The sequence below is a fragment of the Temnothorax curvispinosus genome, unplaced genomic scaffold (assembly GCF_003070985.1).
Source record: "Temnothorax curvispinosus isolate PA1 unplaced genomic scaffold, ASM307098v1 QBEX01000886.1, whole genome shotgun sequence".
Classification (NCBI taxonomy): domain Eukaryota; kingdom Metazoa; phylum Arthropoda; class Insecta; order Hymenoptera; family Formicidae; genus Temnothorax; species Temnothorax curvispinosus.
Genome location: NW_020210666.1, coordinates 13,897 through 29,261, shown reverse-complemented (window position 1 = coordinate 29,261; position 15,365 = coordinate 13,897).

The following is a 15,365-nucleotide window of genomic DNA, read 5'->3' as shown; positions in this document are numbered from 1 at the left end:
ATTCGGTATCGAAGATATATCCTCGTAACTTTAAAAAGGGAAAAAGGGAGAAAGAAACGTGCACGGAAAGTACGAACGAGACGATGCGAGAGGATACGTGATCGATCCACTTGTACGTCTCGTTCGCACTTTCCACTTGCATTTTGCGTTTCAGCGTGAAACGAAATGCGCGTATCTATGTGAAGAAGGGAAAAGAAGGTATAGAAAATACCGAAGAGAACCGAAATGAACGGTAGTTATTATTTATAACGGCAGTTTATAATTCGTCGTCGCGGATTCTCGAGCGAGCGGTCGGTCGGCGCGGGACGTCGATAGTCGTGCAAGTTCGGGCGATCTCGGCGGGCCTCGGCGTGGCGCGATCGGCGATAGACGGCAGGGGGGACTACATTCGCGGTTGCGCGTAGGGACGCGGCGCGCAGGGTGTTCCGCGGTCGGCCGGGCGAGAGGCGAGAGTTGGCGGTGCGCGCTGGCCGGGGAGCGCGCAGATGGAATTAAACGGAGCGAGATCGCAGATGGACCTTCGCGTGAGGTGCGTGCGAGACGCGCCGTCTGTGTCACGTCGGGATTTCGCGACCGCCGTCGTGTGCGTTGTGTCGTCGATCCTCGTCCCTCGCGAGCGAGCGAGTGAGTGCGCGCGCGCGCGCGTTCCTACTCCGAGATCGGGATTACGCGCGGGTGACATTCGGAGCGTGCGAACGAAACGCAGAATCGCTCGCCGGCGTTGATACGCGTCGCGCCGAGGTGATACAATCAGGTTCGCGGGGGTCTTCCCGTCCCCGCGCGACAAATCCGCGAGTGCCGATATATTTCGAGCGCTCCGAAGTGCGCCGCGAGATTCTCCCGTTTCGTGTACCGTGTGAACGTGGGCACACGTGCGCGCCCGTCCCGCGTCTGCGCGCGGCGAAGTGACATGTTTTCGAATCCCCGACGGCGGCGGTCGGTAGCGGTTGACTGGTTGACTCGCGTGACGATCGGCGAACGAGAGTGGATTCGGGGCGACGACGGCGTAAATCCACGTGCTCCGCGCGGGAGTGTCGAGAGAACGGAGCAGCGAGGAGACGAGGAGGAGGAGCAGGAGCCGCTCCGCCGCGTCGATCGACGGGGGATACGTGCGAGAGGGGCGCGCGCGGTGAGTGTGTGAGTTACGCGCCGCCGAGAGTGGGGGGGGTTAGGAGAGCGAGCCGCGAGGCGACTGAGGCGAGGGTTTCGACCGGATCGCACCGCACTGACAGTCGACGAGGAGTGTGTTGTCCGCGCGGGTGTGCATATACCGCGGCTGCGCTGCGCTCGCCCGCGGGTGCCGTGCCGTGTGAGTCGCGAGGCCGCGACTTCGTAAACACGTATTAACGCGACGCAACGGCGGTGCGTGAGGCGACGGTGCACGTAATCCCGTCGCGAGTGTCGCGACGCGTAATCCTCCCGCGAAGAGATCGAGGTCGAGACGCGAGACTCGGCGACGGACTTTTGCGACGTCGCTCGCGGGAGCGCGACCGCGAGTGAGTGAATTCCCTCTTCGGACCTCTGAACACTATCGCAGTTTTCTCCTGGATTGCAGAATATTCACGGAGTGTGTGCGGACGATTGGCGATTTCTCGAGAGCGGTGGACTCCGCTCGGCCGGACGTCGCGGCGCGGGTGACGTTCTCGCCGGGAACAGCTGGCGGCGAATCTCTCTCTCTCTCGGAGTATCACCGGCGCGGCGCGCGTTCATCGACGCGCGTCAACGACCTCGGCCCCGTCCGCGATCCCGTAAAGGGAGCTTCCGTCGAGTGGTGTGTGCGCGCGAGATCGCACGACGGCGATTCGCGCGACTCGAGACGAAGGTGCCACGCGTCGCCTCTCTCGAAGGAGCCGTGCGTGCGTGCGTGACCCTGGACAGGCGTGAAAGTGACACTTGGCGCGGGAGCAAGCTGGAGTAAACACTTCCTGGAAGTAGCGGTTCCCGACGGGGCTCGCGCGCTCGCGCCGCGCCGCGAGGAACGGAACCGGTGCTGGCGCGAGAAAACGGAACCGGTGAGAAGAAAACCGCGGCGAGGGTGAGACGGAGAAAGGGGAGGAAAGAGGAAGAGGAAGGAGAGGGCGATGCCGTGCCTCGGCTGCGATCGCGGTTAATTCGCACGTGTCGCGATGTCGGGTGGCACGGCGGGCGGCGGCGGCGGCGTCCGCGGCACCGGCGCCGAGTGCAGGAAGTTCGCGCCGAACATATTCAACAAGAGCAAGTGCAGCAGCTGCTTCAAGCAGAAGGAGGAGCACAGCGCGGAGGCTCTGGAATGCAACAGGGTGAGTTTTGCTTGATGGACTCCTTCCATCTCCCGTCCCCCTCTCCCCCCCTTGTGATCCCTCTTCCTCGCTCTTTTCGACTCCTCGTTCGCTACCGCGCTTCCCTGCCTTCTCTCTGTTTCTCCCGCTTACGTAACTATACACGTAATTATAGTTGAATGTTATCATATGAATATTGGACCGAAAGATTCATCGCGTTTGGCGAAGTCGAGGGCAAAATTCTTCGACTCGCGAAAAGAAATGCTTGTTAGCATTACTCGAAATACACGCACGTATTAGCTTCGATAACGCTTTTCGAATCTAAGAAGAACTTTTTAAATCCTTTATTAAAAGTATTCTGATTCCCTGACTTTATTTACAACAGAATTTAATAACTTGATTCAATAATTAATTATTTTATAAGTTAGGGGGATTCATTGTTTTCATAAAACGTTAAGCTTCGACCTATTTTTCTTGCAATTTTTTATTAAGATTTATTTTGTGATATTGACTGCCATTCGTATGAGATATTAATCTCAAATTAATTAATATATGTATATCTTGTCATATATCATATATATATCATATATATGTTGTATGCTCTGCTGTACGCGTTCCTCGGTCCTTACGTTAGAGAATTTGCGTTCTAAGACACGATAAATGCCTCTCTGTTTCTCTCCGTATCGCTCTTCCGATGTGATCTCCCAGGTCTTCTCTCCTTTCCTCGCGCTCGTGCGCCTGACTCGTCTCTCCCTCCTTCTCGCTCACCCTCGAATTCCTTCTCGAGATCGAGGACGAGCGGAGTGAAGGAACGGAGGTCCTGGCCGCTCTGTCAGGACGTCGACGTTACGTAAGATCTGTCGCGGCCGTCGTTCACAAATCGCCTCGCGAACGCGAACGCACGTTTCGCTCGCCTGTCCTTCAAAACGACATCCGATCTTCCGGCTCGTTTGGCATCGCGACAGTCGCGGTTCATTAACTTTACCTAGCGCTGTCGCGCTGCAACTTTCCAGATCGATGTAGGTGAAAATGTTAGTTTGTTCGATCGCGACGTTACAGCGCCGCGAGCACAGCTGTCGTGACTCGTGACACATATTATTATTACGTAATCCGTACGTGCGGTATCGTGCATAAACTTCGAAACGAACGAACGAACGTTCCGGCATTGAACGGCTACAATGAGATAGAGATTTCAGACGAAATGACAATTGCAAAATTTCGCGTGAATTTGCATGTTACGATAGCGATTACCGTTTGACAATTATGTTGAGAGTCATGCCGCTACGCTGTTTGCTGCGTCGTGTACGCTTTTTTTTCGCAGCAATTTAATATCTGCTAGACCGCTCTCTCGATCTCGCGTTTACTTCGTAAACCCGCGTTTTTTATGACGGTTAATCATACGCATATAACGAGCGACAATTACGCGGCAATTTAAGGGCACGTCTTAAGTAAGCGTATATTATAAAATCTGGCGTGTTAAAAGAAATTGCTTGAGAGCAAAAGAAAATTTTGGACCCGGCTTCCCTTAACATCGTTGCACGTGAATTTTGTCTATACATATATAAAGAAACAAGACCATTAGTGATCTCTTTAACCATGTATGGATAAAGTTAATATTGAATCAAACATGATTTTAGAACGTTATGTCGAACTTTATGTCGTTATATGTATTATTATTATTCATATGTAAAAATTAATTTTATTTGTATACGACATCAAAATTCGAATTCGATAAGATAAAATCACATTGCTTTTGATTCTTACTATTTGAAAATTGATATGCTTTTTTAAAGAAATATCTATTTTCTAATAAAAATATAATAAAGAACGAATGTAACTTAAAAAATAAGTAACAGTCTCTGTTGATTCTTGTATACATAAAATATTAATTTGTCGGAATGATATCGATGCAAATTAATTTTAATATAAACATAAAATTTATTAAAATACATTGCATAAAAGGATTTATAATGATTGCATTGTATATTGCATGTCATAACCGAAAACGAAAGTATATTAATATACGTAATATATATTACACACTTTTCGTAGAGACTTAAATACTTGATCTAGCTCTGTAGAATAAAGTATAGAAATACTTAAAAGATGGTCTTGCTTTTTGAATTTGAGAGTGCTGCGTCACGATCGAGAAATACAAATACATCTCCCGATGCGAGTGTACGTCAGAACGAGAAAGGAATCTTTATAGTTCTGCTTTTTTCGTCTCGTATAACTTTTATTTACGGCGGGATCTTCAGCGATCATTGAACGGGCTCGTGACAATCATGGGAGAGAGAGAGAGATAGGGAGAGATGGAGAGAGAGAGGAGAAATAGAGAGAGAAGAAAGGAAATGTAATATAAGAACATTAAAAATCAATTTGCGCTATACGGTATCGAGGATAGAAGGGGATCGTGATACGGGAATCGTTGTCACTTCGTAAATGCATATTTTTTTCCGTATGTGAAATTGCTTTTTTATACACCCGGTCACTACTTTACCGTTCGTTTTAATGCTTCATTAATTGTCGAAGTTAATTGTGCTATCTTTTAACTAAAGTTATAATGACGCAAGGGATTATCGTTTGCACAAAATTACGTTTTTAGTATATTCGTATAATGTAAGTTTGATCTTTTTTTATTCTTCATCATTATAAAATTTCATGTTGATGACCTTACAGGATCATTGAATTAAAAATGGGATAAATACTATTTGTATTTATTTTATTTTTATTATATCAAGTCAGTAATAATTCTTAACATATTTCGAGAGAGATTGAAGGATAGAATGGCAAGGTAAGGAAATTCAGAAATTTTTTCGCTCATGTTCTCCGAAATTTTTCCATCTGACTGATTGATTTTCTATCTGATTGAATTGATTGATTTGATTGATTTCCCGGTTGATCGATGTGCGTAATTTTAACATTATGACTAAATCAAAGTTTTAACCGTTACTCCGTCAACTCTGGTTTAATCTCGTGATGAATTATCATTTTTGCATATTTCGGAATAAAATTGGCAGATTAAATTTGTTCGCGCGCGCGTTCACAGCGTTCGCCGATACACGGCTGTTTATCCCTGGGTCCTCGCGCCGCGCGCCGTTGCGAAATTTCGGAATGTCGGCAGCCTTGCGACCTGTTCTCGGTGCATTCCAGCCATCTCTTCCTCCAGCACCCCTACGAGAGAGAAGAAGGCCCCCTCCGAGAGTTGTTGGCCTGTCGGCTTTCGCATGGATGCGGTATCTCTGTATCGGTTTATTCTCCTCCCCGTCTCGCTTCCTCCCCCCCTCTTTCACGCGGGCCGTCTCTCTCCGTCTCTCCCGCGCGTAACCGCAAATAACGTATGCATACGCGACGCAATATTTCTTTACCCGTTGGTCGTAGTACGGTCCTCCTGCGGTAAGCTGGTTTCGGTAACCGCGATAGACTACGGAGAGAAAGAGAGAAGGAAATCGACGCTAGATATTATATTGTTTTATATTCGCTGTCTTTTGAAAACCTGTAAAATTACGTAAATCGCTCCGTGAGATTTCATGTCTCTCTGCGGTAAAGTTAGGAGGAAAAGAGGTGATTTTCATTCGTCTCTCAAGGAGATATTTCCAGACCTATCTCATTCGTATATATCGTAAGATCTAATTTCAGCGGGCAATGCGAGAATATACAATCGTACCGCACGATAGAAAATACGATTAACAAAAGAAATCGGTCTTATTACGCGTGTATGTACGTTCTTGTTCTTGGACTAAAGAGACCCTTGGGCCATGCTCGCTCGTGACCGGCCATTATCGGCGTGCAACTTAGTATTTTCAGAGCCCGATTACTTCTTCGTGAGCGCCTTCGTAAGTGCCTTCGAGAAATAATTTCCTGGGGTGAGAGAGCTTGAGACGCGCGGTTGGGACGTACCTTAAATTTTGATCCGGTGAAACGATTCCGTGACGTCTTACGGTACCTCGGGCTTCCTTCTGGCTTTTGCCAGAATATCTTCACTTGCTATCAAGTTCCCTGACTTTGCGAATACTCTTTTTTTTTATCTACTTTAACTTTTAATAATTTGATATATCTCAGATAAATTTTAATCAGAAAATATATTATTATCTACTCTCAAGATTTTACGTTAAATCCGATGAATTTTTATTAATTTACTCGCGTAAGAAAGAAACATATGCCGCAATGCACATTTAGGAAGGTATAGAGATAATTTAATAATAGTGTTGCATTTGGCAACGCCAGGTTAATGCAGCTGGGTTAATCGCTGTCACTTTGCGCGATCTTTGAACTTTGTACTCGAAAAATTGTTTCTCTATATAAGCACGCAGCAACTTTGTTTTCCAATTTAGTAACCCTGTGGCATTCGTGACTCGATCGACGCACGCACACGATACTTAATTAACAGCGGTTACGCGATCGAGGAGAAATTCCGGATTCCCCGATTGGATTGATGGCAATTAACGCACGCTATTACACAACCGACATCGGCGTGTCGGTGGCGACTTTTTTCGTTCTTCCCTTTATCTGCTCTGTCTCGTTGATGAGATCTCACCGCGGCGCGGCGCGCGGCGGCCGTGCAGCCAATATCTATCGCTCGAGCCGAGGAACCGATGCGGATTTAATAGCTCAGAATGGAATTTCACCTTCTAATGAAATCGGACGGCTGGTTGCTTTTAGCGATTAACGTGCGGAGATAACTCCTACGCCGGAGTCACGTGAAATGGAAAAACCATTAATTATCGTCAATCGAGTCACGAACGTTATCGCCGCGCACACGTTCGCGAATATTTTTCGCGCTGACCAGCTATTGTATACCGTGAAAATGATTGTACCACATTAAAAGGGGATAAATATTCATCAATTATGAAAATGCGAAGTAAAACTTTTGATACGTCAGGAGATAAGAACGGAACATGCGTAATACCCTTTGAAACGAGATATGAACTCTATATTGCATTGGAGTAGTGGATCTCGTAGTGGAATGTTTACCATTAACATCTCTTTACCTTGTTTATTACAAAACTCGATTACGAAAACTTCTTTTTCATGCGACGTAAACAAGTAAAGAGGGTCACGCGAATTAACATTCCAGTCGTGGCCGAGCTAGTTCTCGGTTTATTGTTCGTACATTTTTACGCGTAATCAGGTTTCCCACTTTGGTTCGAGAGACCGAATTTTTTCCTCTCATAATTTTTGTTGCAAGGTTCTTTTTTCCGTAAATGGATAATTGGTAATTAAATGCAAAACAAAAAGTTTTCTTTATTGCTTTAATTAATATCGTTAAGAGAATATTCACTGGTGGTCTCTTAATTAGAGTCAAATAAAATATTAATGCTACACGGCTACTACGACCTTTAGGAAGACCTGGCCTTTATAAGCCTGGCTTAAGATGCCGAAGTCTGACTAAAAAAACAGGTAAAACGAATCTTTGAAATTGGAGGCTATTCATTTCAGTTTGTATGTGCGCGCAAGATCTGCGTGATTGTAATAACGGTTATTCGAAAATGACCACTCTCGACGACGATTTATCCCTCGATGGACGAAGATAAACGCTATCAGTTGCGTAGATGCGAGATCTCGATATATAGTATCCTCTGTGGATTGTTGATGCAATTCACGTTATCTTTGTGTATTTATTTCTAGCATTTGAGCGTCTCTCTCTTTCTCATCCCGTTCCTTAACTCTAATTAGGTATTTAATTTTTTCAACCGTTTTTTAATTTTGCTGTTTTTTTTCTAAAACTGAAATTCCACGACAGATGTTTATAGAATCATTGTAACATAAATGATAAATGTGAATGTAGACAATTGTTATTGAGAAGTCATAATTTCAAATGTACGACATTATAAATTGAGTAAGAGAGATATTCAGTGATTCGACACGACTCGAAACATTCCTCATGATATTTACGATTTCATGATTATATCTACGTACACGTACAATACGTACGGTACGAGATAGCACGGATATACTCGCGTGCTCGCTGAATATAAATTTCCCTTCAAAAGCGTCTGCTTTTGTCATGGTCGCCAGAAATTATTAATACAAACGAATGAAGATTTCCATCGTACTTGCTGGCTTCACAGAAAATACCATCGTGTTATACAATGCCGAAAAGAAGTTTTATTTCTTAGTAATCTCTTTTGATAATCTCTATTTATTTTACATACATATAATTCTTTCCATATATGTATAGCGCGATACGAGAAGTGTTATTCGTTTGTTTAATAATTCTTTTTTATCAATAACTTCTAGATTATATGTGAAATATCGAATTTATCAGAGATTTTTTAACTCGCGCGACAGACTTTATCTGACACGTAAATCGGAATCCGCCGGTAGACTTCCTGCGAGGGGTAACCGTTGAAATTTGTAAACGCGGAGATTTAAGCATGAAGTGCACGTTCTGCAAAGTGGGTTATCGTAATCAAGATATACAGGCTTGAATTGTTACGCGTTACTCACATAATAGTCGCCGCTGCGAATTTATATGGTGTTAAAATCACAGCGGTTTCGGGCTTTGAAGAAGCATCGGTATGCAGTCGTCGCGCGGGCGTCGTCGCGCGATAAGAAGAAGTTCTGGCTTGTCGAGAACTTTTTATCGAAAAAGTATCCTGACATAAAACTTTAATTTTAAATAGCAATTTTAAACGGTTAATATTATTTATCTCGTAATTTATTTGTTTGTGAAACTTGTCTATTTCGGTGTTTTTTTATGCTTTGTTTTAAAGACTTCTCTTTCTCTTAAGACTTTTTGAAAAATTTTAATGATACCTTTAATAACTAATTAATTATGTTTTTTTACTTATAATTGTTACATATTAAAAGAGGAAAATGTGTGATGTACCTATAAACGTCTATTGGCACTTTACCATAAAAAGAATTGCAGAGTTCTGCATGTTTCAATTTTAAAAATCGATATTTTTTGTGGTTTTACGATTATATTCGCGATACACGCACCGACTATTTCGTAGAGTTTATTCTGGCCTTGCGTGCCGGTCGGTCGAAACTTCATCCGTTCCACATGCATAACCTGCCCATTGTTAGCATATTTAGTTGGCTCACGACGACGTAAGCTATGAGCGAAGTACTGTTATGTCCTGTGGTATATGTATGACGTATCGCTCGGTTGATCTCGATATTTGTTTCTCGCCTTCGGAACTGTGCGGCTTTGAGGACCGCCGTTTAAATTACAAGCGGAAACACCGTGGCGGCGATAAAGCAAATATCTCTATGTACGCAGCTCGTTTTACACCGGGATGGAAGGGCGCGATAAATCGCTATTACTTAGGCACAAGCTGCTCCATCACTCTCTTCTTTCTGTCAAGCTGAGTTCATTCGCTACTTTCACGTTCTCTTTGACAAATGTCGGTGCGCATATACCGTAACACGATAGCACGCATTTCTATTTTAGTAATAATAAATTACGTATCAGATTAATGACATACAAAGCATTAATTAAGCATTTAATAAAGCTTAATGTAAGAATTAACGACGGTATGCGGAATTTTTCTGATAAATTTACTTCATTCAATGACCGCGGGTATATTTGACTATCTAAATTTGAATGTTTCGTTAGCAAAACGCGTATAAATTAGCATTAGAAGATCGAAATTGACGCCGTCGTAATAAATAAATAAAAAGAGACGACGACGATGATTGCGACATTGATTTTATGATAATGTTTATCTTCCTTTTCAACGCAAAGATAATCTCGTGATCGTGATTCGACGACGAACCGAGAGTGACCATCGCCATTCTTAACGCGCTGCTGTAAAAAGGCAGAAAGTTGCAAAGATGGGTAACCAGTTGTAACGGTATACGATACGTACAGCAGAAAAGGTGCAAGAGAAAGAGAGAGAGAGAGAGAGGGGCCCTGTCGCGATGACGCTAAATGAAATTGCCTGTAGATTGTTCCTAGTGAATGGAGGCAGTGACGATGAGGTGGGCCGCTGCCTTACGGTGCATTCATCCTCGATCGGATAGCCCCCGGCCGATTAATCGAGTTCGGTACGGGAAAGAGAGAGAGAGAAAGAGAAAGAGAGAGGCGTATTCTCCTTCTTTCCATCGAATCGGAGCTTTTTCCTCGCGCAACCTTCGCCGGCTTCGTCCATAGAAGCCGTTGTACGCGCTCTACCTTTATAAGGGCTTCATTGAAAACTTGGACGCGCGGGATCAACCGTCCGGGATCGACGCGATCTTACGCGTTAGGTTTTTATGCTGATCGCCGGAAAAGACTTATTGTTAATGTTTCGTCGGAAATAATCGCGGAATCTTTCTCTAAGAATTGAAAAGCGCATTTTTTGAAATTTACCTGGCATTTATCTAATGTCAAGTAAATCGAGAAGTTAACGAAAGACATCGCTTTAAAAGGATCGAAGCAACTGCCATCATTTTTAGTTTCAACTGTAATTCTCTGTCTCTCCGTAATCTGTACTAAATCTATATTTATAATGGAAGGCTGCTTCTGAGACACCGTGTATATTTAATAAGCGTGCTGTAAACAATTACTCTGAGATTTCACCGGCGTAATCACCTGTCAGAACGTAAGAAAAATGCGCCACTATCGTCGACGAGACCACGTCGGGTATCATTAATTTCAATGAGCGATAAAGCCTTCGCCGCTCTTATTGAGCTCCGTTCGAGCGTTATCGCGCTTGAAAGCCACCCATATTCGCTCGTAGACCATTTAACCAGAGGTTGATGAATCGAATCCAATTTCATCGGCCGCTTCCAAATGTCCGAGAATCATAAGAGATACAATTATGAAACCTATCTATCAAGTTTTTGTTAACAATAAGACATATTGACACAATTTATGAATATTTTTGCCATTGATAAAATATTCCAATGATTTGTACATCTATTTCTATATATTTATCATATATTCTCGTTGTATCTTTTCACGTTACGATATTCAATTTCTGACGAAAATCTAGAAGTTTTATATAGTTATGTGATAACAGTTTCGACGTATTTGCAGTTTTAACTAAATATTTAAGACGTATTTTCTAACAGCATTTTTCTTACGAAATCTTTCAGTTGTTTACTAAGTGGAATATCGTGAGTATTTATGCTCGCTAAACAATAAAATAATGTGACACATTTTCTCTATCGTCTTTCTTTCGAATTCGAAATCAAAGAAAGAGGCGTACGTCGTTTCTCCACGAGTTCTCGAAAGTTCCGAGAAAATCTGTGTATCTACTTGAATGAGCGATCTCCGCCGCGCCGGTCGGACTTTACATTTACGGAGTTTCTCTTAACGAGAAATTCTCGTTCTCGGTAGCGCGCGATTTCCGCGTATCTACGTCTTCGCGGAGTATCGGCCATGGCAGGGGATACTCACCTGACCGTCTCTCTTTTGCCCGGAGAGATGGGGGTCTCTTCTTGCTCCACCCGAGAAATCTTGTCTACGATTCCCGGCCCCGACCCGGGATATCCTCTCAAATTACAGACCCCATACGGTCGATACTCAATCGTTTTTCCGCAGCGCGGCGGACGGATCGCCATCGTAGATTAGAAGAGATATCCGCGCGTTTGCGTTACGAGAGGAAACGAGAAAGCGGCCGAGAAGAGAACTCTTTCGAGTGCTCTTTGTGGACGCCAGTGACATCAAATTAACTTCTAACTTTCTATCTCGCGTTGTCTCGTTGTCGATGTCACGACGATTGCGCGGTGATCTTTCGAGTGGTTCATTTTGAAAAGTATGCCGCACTTTCCCGCAATTTGTAAACGATAAAAATCGCGTTTCGATCCGTTGTTCAATCCGCGATGTAATCAGCGGATAATTGAAATAATTTTTATGCCATAAACTGTTTCCTTATGAATTTATTTGCATATAAATCGAAAACTGCAATATTAAGTATTAAAACATTAACACAATAATTTTTATTTGGCGAATATATGATATACATTTAATACATTTTACTAATTATTGTTGTTATACTTTTACCAAGTTAATTTAGCACAATACGTGATAAACTTTACGTAAAAATTTAATAATAGTTCCGAGAATATTTAGTTTAGAAAAGTTCTTTCCTTTTTTCGTATACATATACACGTACGGGCATCTAGTCGCATCAGTTTCCGCTCGCGATCCTCTCGCGCGGCGGTGATACGCGTTGCGCAACGTATAGAAAAAGCATTAGAAGAGACAAAAACTTAATACTCTTCGTCATCCATCTTTTCGACGAGGCTTATAAACGAACGTCTCGCGTTCAGGATCGCGCGCTAAGGCGTCCTTTAGAGAGGAGGGAAGCTGGGATGATGGATGGTGGGGCCGTGAACAAAATGAAACGGCCGGAGAGCTGTTTGCCGTTCTTCGGGCGACATCCTCCTCGGGATCAGCGTGATATTTTGTCTTCTCTTTCGCGTCGTCGTCGTCACCACCACAACCACCACCACCACTATCAACTATTTATCCTCTCTCAACGTTCGCGTCCTCGTGCTGACCACCTCGTGCAATTAGCCTCACGGTCACGGCAAGGACATCCACTTCGTGATAGGCTAAACACAAGTCGGCTGCTCTATGAGATATTGCTTACCGATCTGAGAGAGGGGCCCAGCCGGGGTGCCCGGTTGAAATCGGACGGATAATTTGCGATCGTTATGACCGAGCGACCATTAGGTCGCTGTCGCACCACGCTTCGTTTCGGCAGGCGAGACTCGATTTCGGTATTGAGTAGTTTGATAATCTCTAATCTAGTTACAGATAATCTAGTTTATTTCTATATAGGGTAGATTAGGTATTTTATCAGGCTGCATCGAAATATAGATATGTTTTTTATCTTCTCTTCTTTTCCTTTCTATCCGCTTTTAAAATAACGCTACTTTCATTTTGTTCGCTGCGAAATTCTGCAATCCAGTTATGATATTACCTCTATTCAGTTATAACTTACAAGTCTCGATAATTAGTCTATTCAATGCTAATTAGTCCCGATCTTATAACGTATTGTCTCTAGTCTGCATTATATTTAATGGACGCTCTCTACAGTCCGGGTAATTTCTTGCGTTTCTTTACAATTGATGTAACAGCCGCGGGCTGCCTCGTATAATCGCATGTTTATGCCTAGCACGATTGGATAACTCATCTCATCAGGTAGGAGTTGCCGCAACTGTATGCAAGCGCCGTGTATGCGAATACCGATTTATAAGTCGATCAAGTTCGACCGCGGTGCGGTGCGCGGAGGATGATTATCTGCAATCGAGTCGGCATAACATACTGCCAGATCTTGTTCTCTCGATGGTTCGCTTCGTCCCCCCTCTCTCTCTCGCTCCTTCGTCGCGATACGTTGTAACAACGATATATCATCACGATATTTTGCGCATGCATTTAAAATGTTTATACACTTTATACAGCACCTAAAATGACAACTTTTCATTACTATATTTTTACTGAAATTTTGCTGAGATATTTTTTGTAGAAAACTTGATCTTCAATCGCGGAAATCTTATCATTTTGAAAACATAACAATCTGACTAATTCAGTCTTTGACAATCTTTGCACTATTACCTAATTTTTTAACTTTCATATTCTTTGTAGTTATCTATTACAGTCGATCCGAAAGTCCAAGTCTCGATATCGCGTCCATGTCCGGCCTCTCGTATACCGATCCCTCCGCGTCTTCGACCTCGTTCCTAAGGCTTCCTCGTCCGTCGTCGCGGACCCGGGGGAGACCCGACTTGACGATAGGTCACTCCGCGAAGATTGTAAAAGCCCCGCGTGTATGTTCCACCGGGCGTATCCCTCTCACGGCAGGTCTCAGATCTTATCTGACCTTGCCGTTGGTGCATAAGCGATTTATAAATAATGTATGGACCGTTTATTTATACGGGCGCGCGCGCACACGCGGTGCGTAGTCGCCGTAGTCCTGTCGACCAAGTGGGCCGTGGAAGGAGCGTAGGAATAAAAAGGAGTGGGCAGGGAGGGAGAAAGGAGGATGGTGGAGGCGTACTCGGTGGTATAACCGATATATATTTCGTATCGATACCTCGCCATTCATTCGGACGATCTCTCTCCTTCTCTCCCCTTTTCCGCTCTCCGTTAACGTGCGGCCCGATCGTCGTTCCCTCGCTCGCGACAATATCAGACGGCGCGTCGCTGCTTGCCCGTGTACCGTAATGCAGGCAAGAAAGCGTACGGCTCCGGGATTTTGTTGTTCTCCGTTTTATGACACGACCGACGCGACCGAAATTGTCAATGAAGCGCTTGACGATCGAGCTCGTCATGGTCCTTCCATATAACTGCGAAAAGCAGTAAAGAAGCAGATACCGAGAAACGAAAGAGCCCGTCTGTTTTGACCTCTTGGAATAGGTCCGAAAAAACTGTGCAGATCCGTTGTTCGATGTTTTGACAAGCGAAAGAATAGACAGAAGGTTTTTTGCAGTTTGTGCCAATAATAATGAAAGTTGTCGAAAGCTTTTTAAGTCATTTATTATAAGCAAGATTATTTCATATAGCTGTAACAAACATTTTTAAAAATCTATAATTTAGTTGTTTGGTCTTCTCAAATATATTATAGCGAGAAAAAAAATTTCGTTTGTGCGTAAGACATTATGTATATTTAAAATATTTTAATTGTACAGTTTCTATTGGTATTCGATGTGATAAAAAAATAATTTAATACCATCTTTCTATTAATTTCTGATGCATAAAATAATCAGTTCATAATAATGAATTGTGTTATGTTAGCGATTTATTTTTCGCGAATTGTGTATAAGATAATTAAATTTTTAATCGTGTAAATCTTATAGACACAAATAATGTACGTATGATGCTATAAAACTTGTTCATTAGCGTGGGAATAATTAAAAACGGAGCGTGATGTAGATTGAACGGTGTTGAAGTATAAGATCGAGTTACGTGAACGAGAAGATATCGATTTCTTACGGATATCTCGATGACACAGATGACTTTTTTTTAAGATCGGGTAAAAAGCTTCCGTTTGATGAGAAACGGTTTTCAATTCTTCAAGACTTCGATCCCGTTTGGTGTTCGATACGCACGGCGCCATTTTTATATTAATGTAAATCATTGAAAAGGAGTAGAAAGAATTGTACAGATTTTATATTCATAAAAACTTAACGAATAGTATGATATAGAATATCGTTAAGGAGGTTCTA